Source organism: Schistocerca piceifrons, chromosome 5 (assembly GCF_021461385.2).
Source record: "Schistocerca piceifrons isolate TAMUIC-IGC-003096 chromosome 5, iqSchPice1.1, whole genome shotgun sequence".
Classification (NCBI taxonomy): domain Eukaryota; kingdom Metazoa; phylum Arthropoda; class Insecta; order Orthoptera; family Acrididae; genus Schistocerca; species Schistocerca piceifrons.
Window position 1 is genome coordinate 162,888,497 of NC_060142.1, and position 23,458 is coordinate 162,911,954.

The 23,458-nt window shown below is 44.8% G+C and overlaps 1 non-coding gene across 1 annotated transcript; it reads right to left on the reverse strand.

Moving 5' to 3' along the window:
- Positions 1-5,342: 5,342 nt before the first annotated feature.
- On the reverse strand, positions 5,343-5,417 carry Trnas-cga. Its single transcript has one exon. It is a non-coding gene; the product is annotated as a tRNA-Ser (tRNA).
- Between the last annotated feature and the right edge of the window lie 18,041 nt (positions 5,418-23,458).

Genomic DNA, 23,458 nt, shown 5'->3' on the forward strand with positions numbered 1-23,458 from the left:
TTAATCCTCAAAATTGACTACTGTAAAATTTTTGGAATAAATCTAAGTGCATAGAAAAAAGATAGGCCAGAAGGAAATAGAAGAAGAGAAACGTGTATGGCAATAAACTAACTGCCTCCATTTAGTTGCCTAGACGGTACATACCTCCACGAAAATCCTCTCTGTACCACTAAACAACACTGCCATGTTCTGTATCAGAAATGCTGTCATGTTCTGTATCAGAAACCCGACTCTGCAACAATCTTCCTGAAATTACACTACTAGCCATTAAAATTGGTACACCAAGAAGAAATGCAAATGATAAACGGGTATTCATTGGAGAAATAAATTATACTATAAGTGACATGTGACTACATTTTCACGAAATTTGGGTGCATAGATCCTGAGAAATCAGTACCGAGAAGAACCACCTCTAGCCGTAATAACGGCCTTGATGAAGGGTAGAGCCACGGGTCGTAACACATCTGAAATGTAACGTCCACTGTTCAAAGTTCCGACAATGCGAACAAGAGGTGGCCGAGACGTGCAACTAATGACACCCCATACCATCACGGCGGGTGATACGCAAGTACGGCGATGACGAATACACGCTTCCAACGTGCGTTCACCGCGATGTCGCCAAACACAGATGCAACCATTATGATGCTGTAAACAGAACCTGGATTCATTCGAAAAAATGACGTTTTGCCATTCGTGCACCCAGGTTCGTTGTTGAGTACACCATCGCAGGCGCTCCTGTCGGTGATGCAGTGTCAAGGGTAACCGCAGCCATGGTCTCCGATAGTCCATGCTGCTGTAAACGTCGTCGAACTGTTGGTGCAGATGGTTGTTGTCTTGCAAACGTCCCCATCTGTTGACTCATGGATCGAGACGTGGCTGCACGATCCGTTACAGCCATGCGGATAAGATGCCTGTCATCTCGACTGCTAGTGATACGAGGCCGTTGGGATCCAGCACGGCGTTCCGTATTACCCTCCTGAACCCACCGATTCCATATTCTGCTAACACTCATTGGATCTCGATCAACGCGAGCAGCAATGTCGCGATACAATAAACCGCAATCGCGATACACTACAATCCGACCCTTATCAAAGTCGGAATCGTGGTGGTACGCATTTCTCCTCCTTACACGAGGCATCACAACAACGTTTCACCGGGCAACGCCGGTCAACTGCTATTTGTGTATGAGAAATCGGTTGGAAACTTTCCTCATGTCAGCACGTTGTAGGTGTCGCCACCAGCGCCAACCTTGTGTGAATGCTAATCATTTGCATATCACAGCATCTTCTATCTGTCGGTTAAATTTCGCGTCTGTAGCACGTCATCTTCGTGGTGTAGCAATTTTAATGGCCGGTAGTGTATTAGAGAAATGTCAATCCTTTCAAACTTCAGAAGACAGCTAATGGCACACCTTCTATCACAATAGCTATCTGTTCAATATACTTGTGTGAAACTAACTCTCGTCAGCCCACCCTTCCCCACCACTTTCCCCTATCCTTGTGTACAGAGTTCTCTACTAGAATTCTCTTCTTGCCTAACAGCCATCGTAGCTCTCATTTCACTTATCTCCTCTTTTATTATCCCATCCCCTTCTGCTAATACCAAACAAGGCTTCAAAAGCGCTAAACTAATCAATATCATTCCTAATTCTTCGATTATTTTATTATTATTATTACTATTATTATTATTACTATTATTATTACTGTTATCATTATTATCGTTGTTATGATTATTGCAAATTATTACTTTTTATAAATAATGCAAATAATTATTATTGATTGTGTTAGCTAATAACTAATTAATATCATTCTTAATTCCTCATTTATTTCATCATCATTATTTATGTTATTATTATTACTGTCAACTATTATTTTTATTAATAATGCAAATTGTTACTATTTGTGATTGTTATGTTATATTTTTTTGTATGTATTGTTCCTGGTCAGATGTAAGAGATCTGTTAAGGCTAAACAAGCAATAAATAAGTCGAAAACTTGAGGGATATGTTTCCCTCGTATCACAATGACATCATTCAGAAAATCTTAATTACCTAACAATGTACTGGGGTAATTATAGTTCTGTAAGCATGCCAATAAACAATACTAAATGCCTCCTTCTCTGAAAGCTTTTGAGGAAAGATAGTTCGTAAGTCCAATCATGGCGAAGTACACTGATGAGCCCGAACACTGACCACTAGCTTGATAGCGAGTTGGTCCACCTGTGGAAAGCAATACAGCAGCGATTGACGAGGCACGCATTCCACAAGTCTTTGGTAGGTTTCCTGAGGTACATGGCACAAGATGTCTATTCACTGGTCATCCGATTCCCGTAAATTACGGGGTCCGGTAGTTTGGGAGAGCGTAACTGGCGTCCGACACCGTCCCGCATGTGTTCCTTTGGGTTCAGACCGGACAATTTGGTCGCCAAGAAACCAACGTAATTACAGTATCATGCTCCTCCAACCACTGTAACACGGTTATGGGCTTATGGCACGGACAGTTATCCTGCTGGAACATGCCATCACCATCGGGGAGGCTACAGCGCTGGGTCAACATGGAACACGTGTGGGTCGTCTGCTGCAGAGTTCCATGGTCAGCAATGTGTACTGAACGGAACGATCTGAAATCATTCTGCGTGCACCATCTGCAGTGAGATTTTCTCAGATCGCTCCCTGTCCTCCTCTACAGTGCGTGAAAGCGCCCGGCCTCCACGTTCTTTAATAAGGCGCAAATGTCCAATGTCGCTCATTCAGGATTTCACCGTCCTTATCCACTTTCCACAAATACTCACACAGCAGCACGCAACAGTCGACCAGGTTCGCCCATTCTGACGCGCTCGTTCCGAGCTGCTTGCATCGTCTCATCGTCTCTGCTCTGTTTACACAGAACCTTACTGGGTCACGAACTCGCAGCGCACCAGGTGGCGTTCAGTCTTGTCGTCGGCAGTCGTCATAATGCCCTGGCTCATCAGCGTAGATTCACAGCGAAATCAGAAAACGCAGATCAGGACTTTACAGTCGCGTCATGAGAATGAAACGAAATACATTTATATTAAAAATGAAGAAATTCCTCAAGCTGTATTTAAGGTGTCGATTTTATTTTGGCAACTAGTTTCAACGTTGTAACAACGTCATCTCCAGGCTATACACTTTTTGTTGTTAATTGCGTGCGGCTGATACTAGAAGTCAGTGGTGAGATGTGGACGTGTGGCCACACGGAGCACGTCTATATCTCACCAACTGATTTCAAGTATCAGCCGCACGCAGTTGACGTCAACAAGTCATGGGTCTGAAGATGAAGTTGTTACAACTAGCTGACGTCCCACTGTCCTCCATTTCACGTCCCACTGTCCTCCATTTCAACTATGGATGTACGAAGACGAAACGAAATACAGTTTAATTTTATGGAAACATGAGTAAAGCAAAAGCAAAGATAATGAAATGGATTTGGGAAACAAAAAGTGACAAAAATCATCAACGATCACAGAAGAAGCTATACAGAACAATGGAATTTTTTCGATCTTCAGTGCAACAATGGCTAGTTGATCAGGAGGAAAAGAAGAAGAAGAAGAAGAAGAAGAAGAAGAATAGAGCAATTGAACTGAAGCAAGAAAACAAGCTCACTGCAAAAGAATGAAAAAACGTGGCTTCAGAGGAACACTAACCATGGAAATACATATTTTGCTTAGTCCAAAAAGTGATTTTTTAAAAGAAATTTCCGTCATTTCACTGTAGATTACAATCAAATGGAGGAAACTTCTTTCAAGAACTTCTACATGACTGTGGATCCCCACGGATAAAAAATCGCTAAAAGCGATGAGTCTCATACAAAAACGTAACATGAATAATAATAATAATAATAATAATAATGATAATTGCTGAGGGGCGTATGTATAAAGCTACGCGAAGAGCACCTCCTTGATAAAGTAGAAAGCATTCACATTGCCAAGTAACGAATTTAGAGGTGCCTGGACGCACACAATTTGGAAACAGTGCGAGCACTTGACATAGTCGAAACAAGGAAAATGTGTAGGATGAGTAGGAGGCTGACTGATTTACTATAAGGCGCCTGAACAGGCCTAGGCCGATGTAGCCTATTCGACTCTGGCAGGATTTTATTTATTCTAAAGCCTTTAAAGAACTAATTGGCAGTGCATGGAAATATATCATTCTGGAACCAATAAAAATCTGCTCAACATCATGCACAGAAAGCAGTTCAAGACCCTGCCGTAGTAAATAACGGAAACAACTAGGAAACATTACATTTGGGACCGGTATCAGTTCAAAATAGAGGTAAGAGGTAAGTACACTAGCAATATATTACGAAGATGCGTTCGAAGTTTTTTCCGATGACAAGAATCTGACAGAGGGCGACAGCATAAGTCATTTCGGCAGATCGGCAATCGCCACACAGTGCGGCAGCGCAGCCACGCAGCCAACATTGAGAACGTGAAGGAACGCACAGCGTCGGTTGGCCAGGATAGATAACTAGCGAGAACGGCAGTCTCCTCTTCGCACGCACGCACGCACGTACGTACAGAGCCAAGAGATACGTCGAGTCACCAGAGAGCAATTCTATGTTGACCAGTAATACGGTATCGAGACAACTTTCGGAGCAGAGACTAGTATATTACGTTATCCACCTCTCCGAACCCACTACTCCATCAATACCCATACCGCAGCCTCCGGCCGGCCGGAGTGGCCGAGCGGTTCTAAGCGCTACACTCTGGAACCGCGCGAGCGCTACAGTCGCTGGTTCGAATCCTGGCTCGGGCATGGATGTGTGTGATGTCCTTAGGTTAGTTAGGTTTAAGTAGTTCTAAGTTCTAGGGGACTGATGGCCTCAGAAGTTAAGTACCATTGTGCTCAGAGCCATTTGAACCATTTGAACCGCAGCCCCCATGAACACGTTTCCTGCAGTTGGGCTTGAAGGTTGGCGGCAGTAGTGTTCAATGTCAAATCGAAGTTTCTTACTCAACAAAAATAACTAGCGAAACCGAGTATGGATACCTCTATACCGCTACGAGACATTGTGCTTCCACAGGTGGTCAAGTGTCATCTATGTCTGACTGACTTGGCTAGCAGTCCAGAACGAATGTTTTTACTCTGTTGCGAAATGTGCGCTTTTTTAAAACTTCCTTGTAGATTAAAATGAATGGCGGACGCTGACTCGAACCCGTCACCTAGACATTCGCGGGCAACGCTTTTACTGACTGAGCTATCCACAAACGATCATATCCTGGCTGCATTATGTACCCTCACAGGGCGAGAGATGCGAACACGTAATTTTCACTCTACAGCGGAGTGTGCGCTGAAATGAAACTTCCTGGCAGATTAAAACTGTGTGCCGGACCGAGACTCGAACTCGGGACCTTTGCCTTTCGCGGGCAAATGCTCTACCAACTGAGCTACCCAAGCACAACTCACGCCCCGTCCTCACAGCTTTACTTCTGCCAGTACCTCGTCTCCTACTTTCCAAACGTCACAGAAGCTCTCCTGCGAACCTTGCAGAACTAGCACTCCTGGAGGAAAGGATATTGCGGAGACATGGCTTAGCCACAGCCTGGGGGTTGTTTCTAGAATGAGATTTTCACTCTACAGCGGAAAGGTAAAGGTCCCGAGTTCGAGTCTCGGTCCGGCACACAGTTTTAAACTGCCAGGAAGTTTCATATCAGCGCACACTCCACTGTAGAGTGAAAATTTCATTCTAGAAACAACCCCCAAGCTGTAGGTAAGCCATATCTCCGCAATATCCTTTCTTCCAGGAGTGCTAGTTCTGCAGGGTTCGCAGGAGAGCTTCTGTGAAGTCTGAAAGAATGAAACGTGCCATACCTGTTCGTCTCATTGTGTATTTCTTTCGGTTACCTTCTGTGCTATAGTCTAACAATCCTTTCTACGTATGGTCAAAATTTCATCGACCTATTGTAATATCCACGCCAATATTTTATTGGCTCTGAGCACTATGGGACTACACATCGGAGGTCATCAGTCCCCTAGAACTTAGAACTACTTAAACCTAACTAACCTAAGGACATCACACACATCCACACGATTCGAACCTGCGACCGCAGCAGTCGCGCGGTTCCGAACTGCAGCACCTAGAACCACTCGGCCACTATATTTTATTCAAAATAATATTCACCTTAGGACATAGCAGTAGCGCCCATAGTGGAAGATTAATAGTACTAACATTCATAGAACAATAAGCTGCAGTAGTAATAATTGTAATACTATCAAGTAGACTCACTATTGTATCAGGTGGTGGGTTGATTATGTATCATGCATTGAAAAATAAGGAATTTCTTTTTTAAAAAACGAGAAGTCAAGAACAACAAGAAAAATCACAACAGGAATCGGAGGAATATTCGCAATGTTTAAACTTCATAAAACAGCAGGCAAGAAAAAATCCCAATGAACGTCCACCGCCGTCATCGTCCAAGCATAACACAATCTTCTGCAACAAACGACGTTCAAACGCGAATTCTGAATGTGAAAACTGTTCATAATATTTCCTAATGCACAAAAAGCAAGTGGAATGATTCCCACCTACAGTGTGATTATGACTACTCGAGCCAGTGTAGACGGGAAACTATTTGCCGTGTGGATGCCAAACTTAACTGGAATGATGTTCAGATTGTGTACTGCAGGATTTGCGTTGTTAGTAATGTTAGTGTCACGACTTGCCATTAGGCGCCGGTACTGGTACGGCGACGAAGGGCTGACACACAAGTATCAGTGTGAGTTACAGTCGCCGGCCGGGATGGCCGAGCGGATCTAGGCGCTTCAGTCTGAAACCGCGCGACCGCTACGGTCGCAGGTTCGAATCCTGCCGCGGGCATGGATGTGAGTGATGTCCTTGGGTTAGTTAGGTCTAAGTAATTCTAAGTTCTAGGGGACTGATGACCTCAGCAGTTAAGTCCCATAGTGCTCAGAGCCATTTGAACCATTTTTTTGAGTTGCAGTCAACATGGGTCTCGACAAAGGTGAGTAGGGCTTTATTCGTAAACAACAGCAATAGTCCTGCTGCTCCCGAATTAACCAATACAGAGACATCCTCTTTCCGCTTCGGGGCTGAAGAACATGATACGGAAATACGAATTAACCGACGACTTGGGGATTGCTCCTGGGTGAGGCCAAATGCACCACCAATTGTTGAAGAAATTTCTGTAGCCACGAGTGAGAATGCTTGACTCAATGTGCGATCTTTAAGCAGTGCACGAGCTGTGACACAACAGTTGAACATTCCATGGTTCATCGTTCGGAAAATGCTGCCAACAGTTGTGAAATGTAATCTCTGGTAATGTTCCAAGTTTTTGTGGATCCAGATGCTCGTCACACTGAGCAACGTTTGTAACCAGGGATGTAAACAAGGTAAGCAATTTACCCTGTTGTCGAAATTAAAATATGTTCTTTCGATGGTTTTTTCGTCATTTATCTTCCGGTGTCCTTACAAATGACAATTCTGTAACTATGTTGTTTCCAGTGTTCGCATCTTGGTTTTGTCAAATAAGTCTCTTTCTTTACTGTATCCTCAAGTTGTGGCCCAGAATTCCACTCCAGCAGCCTTGTGCACTGCCCCTTAACTTATCAGTTTCCACAAAGTTTCATTGTCCCAGGATCACTCGCTTTCAAGAGGGCCCTTTCATGTAGCACATAATGTAGTTTTGCTCATTTGCGTGATGACTGGGTGTTGTGTGATGTCCTTAGGTTAGTTAGGTTTAAGTAGTTCTAAGTTCTAGGGGACTGATGACCTCAGCAGTTAAGTCCCATAGTGCTCAGAGCCATTTGAACCATTTATTTTGCTCATTTGGTAATCATTTTCATATCCAGGAATGTAGTACACTTCACTGTAAAGTGAAGTTTGTTGCATCCCGCCTTAATGACGTTAAGCCTTTAAAGACCAGCAATGTTTTACATCTACTTCTACCTCCACATCCATACTCCGCAAACCACCTGACGGTGTGTGGCGGAGGGTACCTTGAGTACCTCTATCGGTTCTCCCTTCTATTCCAGTCTCGTATTGTTCGTGGAAAGAAGGATTGTCGGTATGCCTCTGTGTGGGCTCTAATCTCTCTGATTTTATCCTCATGGTCTCTTCGCGAGATATACGTAGGAGGGAGCAATATACTGCTTGACTCCTCGGTGAAGGTATGTTCTCGAAACTTCAAGAAAAGCCCGTACCGAGCTACTGAACGTCTCTCCTGCAGAGTCTTCCACTGGAGTTTATCCATCATCTCCGTAACGCTTTCGCGATTATTAACGATCCTGTAACGAAGCGCGCTGCTCTCCGTTGGATCTTCTCTAACTCTTCTATCAACCCTATCTTGTACGGATCCCACACTGCTGAGCAGTATTCAAGCAGTGGGCGAACAAGCGTACTGTAACCTACTTCCTTTGTTTTCGGATTGCCGGCCGGAGTGGGGGAGCGGTTCTAGGCGCTAGAGTCTGGAACCGCGCGACCGCTACGGTCGCAGGTTCGAATCCTGCCTCGGGTATGGATGTGTGTGATGTCCTTAGGCTAGTTAGGTTTACGTAGTTCTAAGTTCTAGAGGACTGATGACCTTAGAAGTTAAGTCCCATAGTGCTCAGAACCATTTGTTTTCGGATTGCATTTCCTTAGGATTCTTCCAATGAATCTCAGTCTGGCATCTGGTTTACCGACGATCAACTTTATATGATCATTCCATTTTAAATCACTCCCAGATAATTTATGGAATTAACTGTTTCCGGTTGCTGACCTGCTATTTTGTAGCTAAATGATAAGGGATCTATCTTTCTATGTATTCGCAGCACATTACACTTGTCTACATTGAGATTCAATTGCCATTGCCTGCACCATGCGTCAATTCGCTGCAGATCCTCCTGCATTTCAGTACAATTTTCCATTGTTACAACCTCTCGATACACCACAGCATCATCTGCAAAAAGCCTCAGTGACCTTCCGATGTCATCCACAAGGTCATTTATGTATATTGTGAATAGCAACGGTCCTATGACACTCCCCTGCGGCACACCTGAAATCACTCTTACTTCGGAAGACTTCTCTCCATTGAGAATGACATGCTGCGTTCTGTTATCTAGGAACTCTTCAATCCAATCACACAATTGATCTGATAGTCCATATGCTCTTACCTTGTTCATTAAACGACTGTGGGGAACTGTATCGAACGCCTTGCGGAAGTCAAGAAACACGGCATCTACCTGGGAACCCGTGTCTATGGCCCTCTGAGTCTCGTGGATGAATAGCGCGAGCTGGGTTTCATACGATCGTCTTTTTCGAAACCCATGCTGATTCCTACAGAGTAGATTTCTTGTCTCCAGAAAAGTCATTTCACTCGAACGTAATACGTGTTCCAAAATTCTACAACTGATCGACGTTAGAAAAATAAATGGTTCAAATGGCTCTGAGCACTATGGGACTTAACATCTATGGGCATCAGTCCCCTAGAACTTAGAACTACTTAAACCTAACTAACCTAAGGACAGCACACAACACCCAGTCATCACGAGGCATAGAAAATCCCTGACCCCGCCGGGAATCGAACCCGGAAACCCGGGCGTGGGGAGCGAGAACGCTACCGCACGACCACGAGCTGCGGACATCGATGTTAGAGATATAGGTCTATAGTTCTGCACATCTGTTCGACGTCCCTTTTTGAAAACGGGGATGACCTGTGTGGTGTCACTGCCAGACACCACACTTGCTAGGTGGTAGCCTTTAAATCGGCCGCGGTCCGGTAGTATACGTCGGACCCGCGTGTCGCCACTGTCAGTGATTGCAGACCGAGCGCCACCACACGGCAGGTCTCGAGAGACTTACTAGCACTCGCCCCCAGTTGTACAGCCGACTTAGCCAGAGATGGATCACTGACAACTACGCTCTCATTTGCCGAGACGATAGTTAGCATAGCCTTCAGCTGCGTCATTTGCTACGACCTAGCAAGGCTCCATAGCATTGGATATTATTTTATATTGTGGTTATAAAATGTATCGTCAAGAGAGATGTTCTACAATTGTGGATTAAAGTTAAGTATTATATCAACTACTTACTTTATTTGCTACTATTAAATCCCGTAACTGTTCCAGACCTCGCGCCAGCCTGCGTGAGCTTAAGCGCGTGCCTTTCGGCTTCCTCTCATTGTGACTTGGCTGTCTTGCCAAGTCACAACAACATGTGCCCTTTACCAATCCTTTGGAACGCTACGCTCTTCTAGAGACCTACGGTACTCCGCTGCAAGAAGGGGGCAAGTTTCTTTGCGTACTCTGTGTAAAATCGAACTGGTATCCCATCAGGTCCAGCGGCCGTTCAACTTTTGAGCGATTTTAATTGTTTTTCTATCCCTCTGTCATCTATTTCGATATCTACCATTTTGTCATCCATGCGACAATCTAGAGAAGGAACTACAGTGCAGTCTTCCTCTGTGAAACAGCTTTGGAAAAAGACATTTAGTATTTCGGCCTTTAGTCTGTCATCCCCTGTTTCAGTACCATTTTGGTCACAGAGTGTCTGGACATTTTGTTTTGATCCACCTACCGCTTTGACGTAAGACCAAAATTTCTTAGGATTTTCTGCCAAGTCAGTACATAGAACTTTACTTTCGAATTCATTGAACGCCTCTCGTATAGCCCTCCTCACACTACATTTCGCTTCGCGTAATTTTTGTTTGTCTGCAAGGCTTTGGCTATGTTTATGTTTGCTGTGAAGTTCCCTTTGCTTCCGCAGCAGTTTTCTAACTCGGTTGTTGTACCACGGTGGTTCTTTTCCATCTCTTACGATCTTGCTTGGCACATAATCATCTAACGCATAATGTACAATGGTTTTGAACTTTGTCCACTAATCCTCAACACTATCTGTACTTGAGACAAAACTTTTGTGTTGAGCCATCAAGTACTCTGAAATCTGCTTTTTGTCACTTTTGCTAAACAGAAAAATCTTCCTACCTTTTTTAATATTTCTATTTACGGCTGAAATCATCGATGCAGTAACCGCTCATGTTACATTAATAATAAGCAACTAGTTTTATTGTAATCTTGCTGAAATTGTACAATGTAACACACGCAATTACACCACACTATGTTAAATGACAGAGAGACATTATGCGAAAGCTGCTTTAGTCCTCAAGTTTTGCACACCAGTGTGTGTTTAATAAAGACATATTTATGTAGCTAGTGTTAAAACTTTAATAATTTGATGCTAGTTACGGTATACCGCGACCATCCTTTGGAACCGGATAAAGATTCCTTGTAGGAACTTGCTTTTTGTTGCATAGAATGCTGTTGCCTTAATATTGACTTAAATAGGCGAAAATCATTATTTTTATTACGTATCACTGTCACACGATTAGTAACTGGACCCATTTGTACTCTCGCTGTAAAGGTGTCAATACACTTAATATACCTGTGAAGTTAATGCTGTACCATAAACGTCGTCCGAGGTGTTGTGTTTGTCATACGTGTCCATCGCAACCTTCTACATGTATCGCTAACCTGTCCAAGTTACTGTTATTATGGTCACATCGCAATCATTGCGAACATTTCGTAACTGCATTCACGTAAAACATAATCTGTGGACTATTGTTTTGCAGATTTTCTGTATAACTGAAGTTTTAACGAGCTCAATCACCAGTAAAAACATGAGAACAGCGTAATAAAGAGTAACTCTGACAGGTTAGTGACGCGTGCAACATGTGCTTGTATGATCGACATCAACGTGTTACCACAAGATGTATCGTAGTGTTAACTTCAGACGTCTTCCAGGAGTTGTAAGCGCCGTCTTTACAGCGAGAGTACGGTTGGGTTCAGTTTCCAAAAGCCTGCATCTTTTGGAACATTGTTCTTGGGAAGCAGCGACCACAAAACAGTCTAGGATCGCATGCAAGTTTTTAAAATTTATTAAGCAGGTGACCAGTTTCGCTAGTGATACGATCGTAGTCAGGCCATTAAAATTCGATGACGACGGCTGGAGAGAAAGGCGAGGAGCAGCCGCCATGTAGCGACGTAACAGTGTTGTATCATCGCTACATAGCTGGCTGCTCCTCGCCTTTCTCTCCAGCCGTCGTCATCGAGTTTTAATGGCCTGACTGCGATCGTATCACTACCGAAACCGGTCACCTGGTTAATAAATTTTGAAAACTTACATGCGATCTTAGACTGTTACCATTTAAAAACTATTATGACGTGTAGTGCCCGATTAACAAATTTTAAATTTAAAAATCTGCATGCCATCCAAGACTGTTTTCATTTGAAAACTTTTATGGCGTGTAATGTCTATTTAAGTTAATATTACGGCAGTTATCCTTAATACAACACAAAGCAAAATGTTTTAACGAGTTCTTGTTCAGTGCCGAAAGATTGTCCATACTGACTGAAACTGGTTGCAACTTAATAAAGTTTTGCAGCAGCTGATGGTGTAACTACGTAAATATGTCTTTCATTAAAACAAAATTTTACTCACATCTTTTACACGTTGCTGATTGCACATAATCATAATTACACGGTCATGCGCCTATGAACAGATGGTTTTACACAATAATGTTTATATACCTTTATGAATCTTGTACTATTTCGTCTTGCCACAATACAGCACCGCAAACGTGCACACACACGATGACACCGTGGCACACAGTGTCCCGTATTGCTTCCACCTGTTATCACTTTTGGACAAGGCATGATGCTAGTAATGAACACTGGAGCAGCCACCATACTACCACGTGCCAAACATTCCGGTGGCTGGCAGCTCTGGCGCCATGCACGCCAGGGGCCATGACTCAAGTCTTGCGGAAGGTGTTGGGTACATGAGTAGCGTGTGGGAGGTGATTTTCCACAGCCGGAGCACACTTGCAGGTCTGTTGTCGAGATTCCCAGAATTATTGTAAGGGTCCCAGGCGGGGCTGTTGTGCGTCCACCTACAAAACGCAGAATCATGTTCGTTGCATACGGTAATGCGCTACTGGTTTGGACAGCACAACTTATGAACGCAGAGACTTGCTCCACAGCCTGGTACAGTTATGAGAATAGCCTCGAGTTATATTCTGATATTACGTAAATGGGTCAGTGCAAGCTTCGGCTAGCTAAATCATAATGTACTGGTGTACGGAGGTTCCTCTCAGCCGGTTGCAGTTAGGTATGCTCTGTAGCACCCGCCTTAGTCACGACGCACACGAGCGATTTACTATCGCGATTTCGCAGTGTCCGTTTCACGCGCGTTTCATGAGCGCATGTGAAACAGTGGTGCCGCGCTCACTAATACGGGACGCTGCGAACTCGCTGCAAGAATGCGGCGGGTGAACTATGCTCGTCAGTCGGTGCTGCATCTCTACTATCTCGCCCATCGCCGCGAAGCAGAAGCCGTTGTACGTGAATTGGGCAGTGCTCACGCGTTCGGAACCCCAGCAACAGCTGTTGTCAGCCAGTCAAGGATGCATCCGGTATGAGCGTAGAATTGTTCACTGCAGAGTTGAAAAAATGGCCTGAAATATGGGACCCATCTCGCAAAGAGTACCATGCTAGGGTTAAGAAGACAGCCGCACAGTTCCAAGTGTTTTTAAAGTTATGTGAGGGTTTTGCTGCGAAAGAATCAAGAGAGAAATAATATAGGTAAACACCACTGTTAAACTATTTCGTCTCTGTGTTCTAGAGTTCGCGATTTTGGTCGAATGTGGCTATTTTAAACTTGAAATAGCGTTAAGCAGCAAATGCTTTGCTCGCTGGCGAGAGATATTTCATCTGCACGAAAAAAATATTTAGTTAACAACATTTTAAAATAAATTCTGTCACCTGAATCAGTTCATTAAAATTAACACTTTACTGTACGACAGCCACAAAATGGTTCAAATGGCTCTGAGCACTATGGGACTCAACTGCTGAGGTCATTAGTCCCCTAGAACTTAGAACTAGTTAAACCTAACTAACCTATGGACATCACAAACATCCATGCCCGAGGCAGGATTCGAACCTGCGACCGTAGCGGTCTTGCGGTTCCAGACTGCAGCGCCTTTAACCGCACGGCCACTTCGGCCGGCGACAGCCACAAAACACATAATTGCACATACTTCAATAGTGACATAGATTGAATTGTCTTTCCCGTTCGGAAATGAATTGAATCGGTGTTCACTATCATTATTACTGACCAGATATAAGAGGTGCGACAATAAAGTAATGAGACTGATTTTCTTTGCAAGATGTCGAAACCCTGCAGGCTTCCGTGGGCACAATATCTTTGACCTTAGTCTTAAGCTACTTCTAGTCCAAGCGGCACATCGATGCAACTGCTCAGTCGTCAGTTGTGCTGTAATAAGTTAACATGTGTTTGTGTCTCTCGTCACGGAAATGAAACCGCATAATATTACGCAACGGTATGCCATTTCCTTTTGCGTTAAATTCGGTGAAAACGCGGTGACAACTTACGGTAAGCTTCAGAAGGTTTTGGGAGCGGAGGTTATGTCAAGAGCTCAAGATTTTCGTTGGCATAAAATGTTTAGTAAACGCAGAACGAATGTTGAAGATGAAGACCGCAGTGGACGACCATCAACCTCACGGACGGATGTCAACTTGGCTAGGGTGGTTGAACTCGTACGATGTGATTGAAGATTATCCGTGAAATGATTGCAGAAAAATTGAACATCAATCGAGAAACGGTTCGTCTAATAATAACTGAAGATCTTGGTATGAAAAAATTGTGCAAAAATGGCCCCCAAAAATCTCACACCACAACAGCGAGAAACACGGAAAAATGTGGCAGCCGATTCGTTAGAGCAAACGGAAATCAATCCAGAATTGTTGAACTGTGTTATCACTGGTGATGAAAGTTGTTTTTTTTTTCCAGTACGATCCTGAGACAAAACGTCAAAGTTCGCAACAGTGCTCAAAGTGATCACCCAGAGCAAAAAAAGCTCGCAAGTCAAAGTCAAAAGTGAAATGCGTGGTTGTGTGCTTCTTTGATTCCAAGGGTATTGTTCATAAAGAGTGGGTGCTTCCTGGACAAACAGTTCACCAATATTACTACAAAGAAATTTTAGAAAGACTTCGCAAAAGAGTTATTCATGTCCATGCCAACATTGCTGATAATTGGATTCTGCAAAACGATAATGCGCCATCCCATGCTGCTCTGTCAGTACAGTAATTTTTAACCTCAAAACAAAAATTCAGTACTACGACAGCCACTTTATTCACCAGATATCGCTCCGTGCGACTTTTTTCTATTTCCAAGAGTCAAAACGGCGGTCGAGGGACACCATTTTCAAACAACACAAGATGTCCAAAAATCTGTGACGATGGTCTTGGAGGATATTACAGAAGATGAGTTCAGAAATGTTAACGTCAATGGCAGAAGCGCTGGAAAAAGTGTGTGCAATCAGAATGGAACTACTTTGAAAGAGACAACACTATACCTGACTAAAACGGTAAGCAACTTTTTTTTTCACATCAGTCTCATTACTTTATTGTCGCACCTCGTAGATACATTTGTATTGCCAAAGGACTCTGCGAGTAGTGTCTATAAAGTAATCAGTGAAAACATTTGTGCTAGTGTTATGTTAATACTTCCTTGGGTTAACGGGATTTTATAGTCAAGATCACATAGAATGCTTTTCAGACTCCCAAGCATTTCTCGGCTATCTTTCTTCTGTAAATTTCGGCAAGCACTGTTTGTGCAAGATTGTCTACACATACTTACAAACTTTCATCACAAATTAACACGATGCTGTTTGGCCGATTCTGTGTTGATAAATCAAGTCAATTAGAGTTCAGCAACTACCAAAATATCTGGAAAAGTTGAACACTTGACGATATAGTTGTTTTACCGCTAATTCATCAAACGACTCTACACTTATTCGAAAATGAAGGATTTACTTTCATTCTCTCTTAAATCCATAAAGGAGTCACTAACGCTCCATTCGGCGGCCGTGAACTAATCATTGGTTGAGTCCAAAACCTGATGCTGCGTTTCTTAATATATTCATAAACTAAATAAGGAAACACTGCCTGCTTTCTTCTGCCTACGTCCATAGTTGTTGGCTTCCTGTCTAGCACTGCTGCGCGATTATCGCTGCGAGACCGCCGCGTGTGCACTGAAACGATTTCTGACGCCGCGACCTCGCTGCGGGCAGTCGCGGCTGTTACTCGTTGGTGTGCATCGAGTCACCGGTCGATGCCGCACTCGCAAACGATGATCACTGCCCTGTCCATCAAATACAGCTTCCGCTAGACAATCAGAGGCGCGGGGATCAGTAGAAGCGCGAAGAGGCCTGCGGAGCGGCACCCTTGCTCGAGCCAACGACATCGGTTCTAACGCATGCTATGGTCGCCATGTGACGAACAATAGGCATGCATCTGATACGTCGTTACAGGCATGGATCGGTACGCCCCTGCAGTTCGGCATGTAAGTACGAGAGAATGCGCCTTCCAACAGTGACTGGGCGACAAGTTACCCTATACACTACGTGATCGAAAGTATCTGGACACCTGGCTGAAAATGACTTAAATGTTCGTGGCACCCTCCATCGGTAATGCTGGAATTCAATATGGTGTTGACCCACCTTTAGCCTTGATAACAGCTTCCACTCTCGCAGGCATACATGCAATCAGGTGCTGGAAGGTTTCTTGCTGAATGGCAGCCCATTCTTCACAGAGTGCTGCACTGAGGAGAGGTATCGATGTCGGTCGGTGAGGCCTGGCACGAAGTCGGAGTTCCAAACGTCCCAAAGGTGTTCTGTAGGATTCAGGTCATGACTGTGTAGACCAGTCTACTACAGGGATGTTACTGTCGTGTAGCCACTCCGACACAGGCCGTGCGTTATGAACAGGTGCTCGATCGTGTTGAAAGATGCAATCGCCATCCCCGAATTGCTCCTCGACAGTGGGAAGCAAGAAGGTGCTTATAACACCAATGCAGGCCTGTGCTGTGATAGTGCCACGCAAAACAACAAGGGTGCAAGCCCCACCCATGAAAAACACGACCACATCATGACACCACCGCTTCCGTATTTTGCTGTTGGCACTACACGCGCTGGCAGATGACCTTCACTGGGCATTCGCCATACCCTCACCCTGCCATCGGATCGCCACATTGTGTACTGTCATACAACGTTTTTCCGCTGTTCAATCGTCCAATGTTTACTCTCGTTACACCAAGCGAGGCGTCGTTTGGCATTTACCGGCGTGATGGGTGGCTTATGAGCAGCCGCTCGACCACGAAATCCAAGTTTTCTCACCTCCCGCTTAACTGTCATAGTAGTTGCAGTGGAGCTGAGCCATGAGTGGCTCGCGCTCGTGCCATCTCTTATTTTACATCCTGTTTTTTTCGTGTTGCCACCTCGTTATGTTAGTTTCAATTTCTGTTGTCCCCGAGTTGCTGCTTTGTCTGCCTGTCAGAGGCAGCAGCAGCGCCTATCGATATAGCCCTCACTTGTTATCTTTGCTGCACTGCTATTACTTCCCACTTGTCGTCTGTCATGAAGTCAGTTGGAACGTGCCAGGAGTGCAGTTCAGACCTGCCAGTCATGGTGTTGGACGCAACACTAGTTCAGTCGGGTTGGAGCAGCAGTGAGACTTGGATGTCCATGGCTCACTTGAGCCGGGGACGGTCTTCGTGGTTCGTCGGTCGGTCGTCCTACTGGACGACGTGAATTGGCTCGCCGATCGTTTATGGGTTGGCTGTATGCGTGTATCGACTCCCGATTTGCCTTCGTGATTGCACAGCCACTACTGAGTGTCTTCAACTCTTTGTGCAAGTGTTTGTCAAACTGTGTGTGTAGTTGGTGTCATTTCCACTGGCAACTTGTTTTAAATGTTGTTGGAGCGGATCAGCAGACAAGTCACCACGCGGCGCAGTCGGCCGGGCCTGCTGGCGGTCTCTATGCAGTGTCGGAGCGTGTGGGGCTGTTCCGAGTGCTGCGAGGTTCATGGCTCACTGACCCAGGACATGAAAGTTGAGTGGCGATTTAATTACCAAAGCCATGTCTGTTCATGTTGTCCCGTTGGTTGGTGGTTTGCTATTGGTGATATTCCTAGGAGCAACAGCGAGTGTTCGAGTTGGTGAAGATTTAGCCGCCGTGTGGTGGAATTAACGATATTGTCGATTTGAAATTCAAGTGCACCAGCGGAATTTTCTGCCTTGTGGCTGTTAGTGTTCCGGTTGCCTGCACTGGTCGCTGACGTAAATTCAGGCAGCGTCCTTTCCTCACCTGTTGTCGCTGTCCAACATGGTGAGTACTTTTTACCAGCTTAATGTATTTTTGGTTGTGGGCGGCTATGTCTGTAACGTTTTGGCTTTGGAATTCTCGTATACTGGTCGGTGGTTAGCAAGTCGTCGTCTTGTCGGTGGGTCCCTGACTGTGTCTTGGTTGTGTTCCCTGCGGATCGAGTATAGTTGGGCCGACTTCTTGTCTCACCTAAGCGAACGTTAAGATTTCAGTGGCAGACCCAGCCCCTGGAAACTTCTGAGCGCCGTTGCCTATACTGCCTTTCTTGTTGGCGTTTAATAGTGTATTTTTAATGGCTCATAGCCGATGGTTGGAATTTGTATGCTTGTAATTGTGTTTTTAAAATCAAACGCCTTCAGCCGTTTTAAAAGTAAGTTTTTCTAAATTGGGCAAGTCTTCAATTGTCTGAAGATAAAGCTTGGGCCTTCTGCCTGTTGAAAATTTATTGTATTGTTTTAAAGCGTCGGCTTTCAGCCGCTTGAAGTTTTAAGGATCTTACTTATCAAGTATTACGTTTTGGAAGATAAAGCTGTGGGTTGAAAATTTATTGTAGTTGTATTGTTTTTTAAAAACATGGGCCCTCAGCTGATTTAAAATTTTGGATTCTTACTTGTCAAGTCTTACATCACTTGGGCTTAGATACTATTTGCGGTTAAAAGCTTTGGGCCTTCTGTCTTGGAAAATTGGATGCAGCTTTTTAAGAAAGTCATTCAGCCGTTTTGGAGTAATGTTACTTATTGGTCATAAAGCTTGGGCCTTCTGCCTATTGAAAGGTTATTGTAGTTATGTTGTTTTAAATTTATCGGCTATCATCCGCTTTTGAAAAACTTAATCTATCTGACTAGTCAAGTCTTACATTGCTTGGCCTTAAATACTATTTATGGTTAAAGCCTAGAGCCTTTTGCCTCAAATATTTATAGCAGTTGTATTTCATTCATGGGCCTTCAGCCGTTTTAGAATTAAAGACGTTTTCTGTCGATAGTCAAGCTTAAAAGTTGCCCTGTAATATTTGGACAACTAAATGAAGTGTTTTGTTTGGAGTGTAACTGACAGCTGCTCATTCTGGCCCCCTTCCACAATTCTTACTACTTGTCCTGTCCTGCGGGTTTAGCAGGGCGTCTCAGGATCCTTATGCAGTTTGGAATTCCTGTGTGAGGTCTGGATAGATGTCTGGCTATTAAACATTCCGACCCTCTTCAACTGTCGGCCGTCTCTGTCAGTCAACAGACGAGGTCGGCGGATGTGCTTTTGTACTGTACGTGTCCCTAACCGTTTCCACTTCACTATCACATCGAAAATAGTGGACATAGGTTTCTTTAGGAGTGTGGAAATCTCGCGTAAAGACGTATGACACAAGTGACACCCAATCACCTGACCACGTTCGAAGTCCGTGAGTTCCGCGGAGCGCCCCATTCTGCTCCCTCACGATGCCTCATGATTACTGAGGTCGCTGATATGGAGTACCCGGCACCTAATATGAAAAATGTATGTTTTGGGGGTGTCCGGATACTTTTGATCACATAGTGTATATACACACCAAATGCGAGAACTAAATTTTTTTTTCTCAAAATTCCTGTTTTAATTATCGATGTCTAAAAATAACACCACGAAGCAGACTTGTTCTCAGATTCGCTTTGGAGTGACGAGAAAGGTACACGCGCGCGCGCGCGCGCGCGCGCGCGCGCGCGCGCACACACTCACACACCTGCCTGGCCACTGTGCTCTGACCCACAGTTCCAGTATGCGCGACTATTCTGTGAGCTGGCCTGTACCCGTCGGTAATTAGCTCGTTCGACACCATGCGGGTTGCAGACCCGCAAACTGCACCTGCTCCTCGTTTGCGACTGCTGTCTGTCGAGAGAGTTAGGTACAAGCATTGAGGGCCGACCCTTCTAGGTTGTCAGTATTACAATTTCACACTTGCTTCGACTGTCGACCGGTACACAAACTTAATTTATCACGACATTCTTTTCTAAGCTCTTATTAGTTTCCAAACTCTATATTGCTGCTAGTTAGAACCAATTAAGTTTTCAAACATAAATGGAAGTATACGGGGTCATTTTGGTACACGGTGACAAATTGATGGAAACGAACCATGATACTATAAGCAGCAAAAAAATATCATATGGACATATGGCTGGAAATGAGTTCAAAGGGAGGCAGACACACTTGAAGGCGAAGATAAAAGACCTTTCTCTGACACTGTCGGTTTCAATGGCTCAACACACACATAAGAACATCCCTCGCATGTGGGAACGTTCTCTTTGTACTGGTATTGTAGTTCCACACTCAAGAGGGCAATAAGCTAGAGCCCCGTTATCCAGCAACCATATTACGCTTGAGACCCCCAAAACCGCGCCACCCAACAGCGAAGACAGGGTCACCTTGAAGAAGTGCAGATATGCCTCGCCCGTGAGGCGTTGTGGAAGGATGACTGTCTCAGGGGGGGTCGCCAATAACCCCTGCCCACGCATTGAGATTGAACCCTCATTGATGTTTCGCCCACCACTTCCCTCCTTTCCTGCCACGATATTACTGAGACACTAGAACAGACACAACATTCCCTCTTGCTTGGTGTGTTCTCGTGTGTGCTTTCAATCATTGGATCCTGTACTCGAACAGATCATTTGTCTCCATCTTCAAGTGTGGGTGACTTCCCCGTAACGCACTTCCGGCCATGTCCATCTGACATTTTTTGCTCCTCATCCTATAGGGACTGTTTCCTGCAGTTTGTCATGATTTAGCGAAATCACGCTTTATACATAAACCATCTTTCATCACATAACCAAGTAACAGAAACATTTCTCTTTGATGATGATGCAAGAACTATAATCGAATATAATTCAGTAAATTCAACACATAAAAAGTACATTAACAACTGGTTCTCTGCAAATGGAAAGTCACTGATTCTAGATAAAACACAATACATGCAGTACAGTGCTGCCCAACGTTAGACCACCACGAGCGCCCGGAACACTGGACCAGATTTATAATCTGAGGCTTTCCGAGCGTGATGCTGTTATATAAAGAGATGTTGCTACGCTAGAAAATTTCAGCAAAAAGCAGGAAAGACCTTCAGAGCATCGAGGCCTTGTGCAGCGATTGGCAGTTGGCCATCAACATAAACAGGTGTAACGTACTGCGCATAAATAGAAAGATCCATTACTGAATGATTACACTATTGCAGAACAATCATTGGAAACTGTCGCATCCATTAAATATCAGTTAGTATACCTTGCGAGCCGTTTCAAGTGGGATTTCCACGTGAAACACACCGTAGATACAACAGATGCCTAATTGAGATTCACTGGATGAATCATCAGAAAATGTAGTCCCCACCTACAAGGGGTGTGGCTTAAAAACCCTTCTTCGACAAATGCTTCATCAGTTTGGGATTCATACCAGACAGGACTGATAGAGGGAACAGAGAAGATCCAAAGAAGAGCACTGCGTTTCGTCGCATGTCCATGTAACAAGCGCCAAAGCTTCACGGAGATGCTCAGCCAAGTAGAGCGGCAGATGCTACAAGAGTGGGGAGATGCACCACGGTGTAATTTACTGCTACAAAATGTAGAACACGAAGGGTAACTACACTCATGCTCATAAATTGAGGATAATGCTGACACATAGTGAAACAACGCTCTGGTGAGCGGTTTGCGGGTTTAAATCACCTTGGGGTATGACCATGCGATGCATTTGACCTGCGGTCGTCGCACGGTGGCGCTGGCAGCAGTCCACATACGCAGAGGTGTGTTTGTGCATGTCAGAGTACGGTGCAGCGATTAAGTGTGTAGACGTTTTCAGACGTGCTAATGGTGACCGTGTGTTGAAAAGGTTCAAAGAACACATATTGATGACGTTATGAGGGGTAGAATACTAGGGCGACTGGAGGCTGGTCAAACACAGCAGGTCGTAGCACAGGCTCTCTGTGTTCCACAAAGTGTGATCTCAAGATTATGGCAACGATTCCAGCAGACAGGAAACGTGTCCAGGCGCTACAGTACGGGACGTCCACAGAAGACCGATATCTCACCATCAGTGCTCGCCGACGACCACAGAGTACTGCAGGTAGCCTTGCACGGGATCTTACCGCAACCACTGGAACAGTTGTCTCTACACACACAGTTTACAAACGAGTGAACAGACATGGTTTATTCGCCCGGAGACCTGCAAGGTGCATTCCACTGACCCCTGGTCACAGGAGAGGCCGTAAAGCCCGATGTCAAGTATACAGTACATGGCCATTGGAACAGTGGTCCCAGCTTATGTTCATGGACGAGTACAGGTATAGTCTGAACAGTGATCCTCGCCGGGTTTTCATCTGGCGTGAACCAGGAACCAGATACCAACCCCTTAATGTCCTTGAAAGGGACCTGTATGGAGGCCGTGGTTTGATGGTGTGGGGTGGGACTATGATTGGTGCACGTACAGCCATGCATGTCAGGTCAGGTGAATCGAGACGTCATTTTGCACCAGTATGTCCGCCTTTTCAGGGGTGCACTGGGTCCCACCTTCCTCCTGATGGATGATAATGCATGGCCCCACTGAGCTGCCATCGTGGATGAGTACCTTGAAACAGAAGATATCAGACGAATGGAGTGGCCTGCCTGTTCTTCAGACCTAAACTCCATCGAGCACGTCTGGGATGCTCTAGGTGGACGTATCGCTGCACGTCTTCAAACCCCTACGACACTTCAGAAGCTCCGACAAGCACTGGTGCAAGAATGGGAGGCTATACCCCAGCAGCTGCTCGACCACCTGATCCAGAGTATGCCAACCCGTTGTGCGGCCTGTGTACGTGTGCATGGTCATCATATCCCATATTGATGTCGGGGTATATGTGCAGGAAACAGTGGCGTTTTGTAGCATATGCGTTTCGGGATGGTTTTCTCAACTCATCACCAATACCGTGGACTTACAGACCTGTGTCGTGTGTGTACCCTATGCGCCTATGCTATTAGCGCCAGTTTTGTGTAGTGCAACGTTGTGTTGCACCACATTCTGCAATTATCCTTAATGTATGAGCATGGGTGTAGCTGCTGGTAATGATCAGTGCTGGCATGGGCGGTGCTGTCGCTGCTGAGGTACTGGTTATTCTTCGAGTTTTACTGCCCCTGCTAATACATATCGATCAACAAATATCGCAGTAGACTAGTTCGGGAACGATCTATCGTATGAGCAGAAAAACTTCGCTTTCAAAATTATTTTTCCGTGCTGAATATTAAAGAAGATAAAGAACAATGTACATTAAATATGCTCT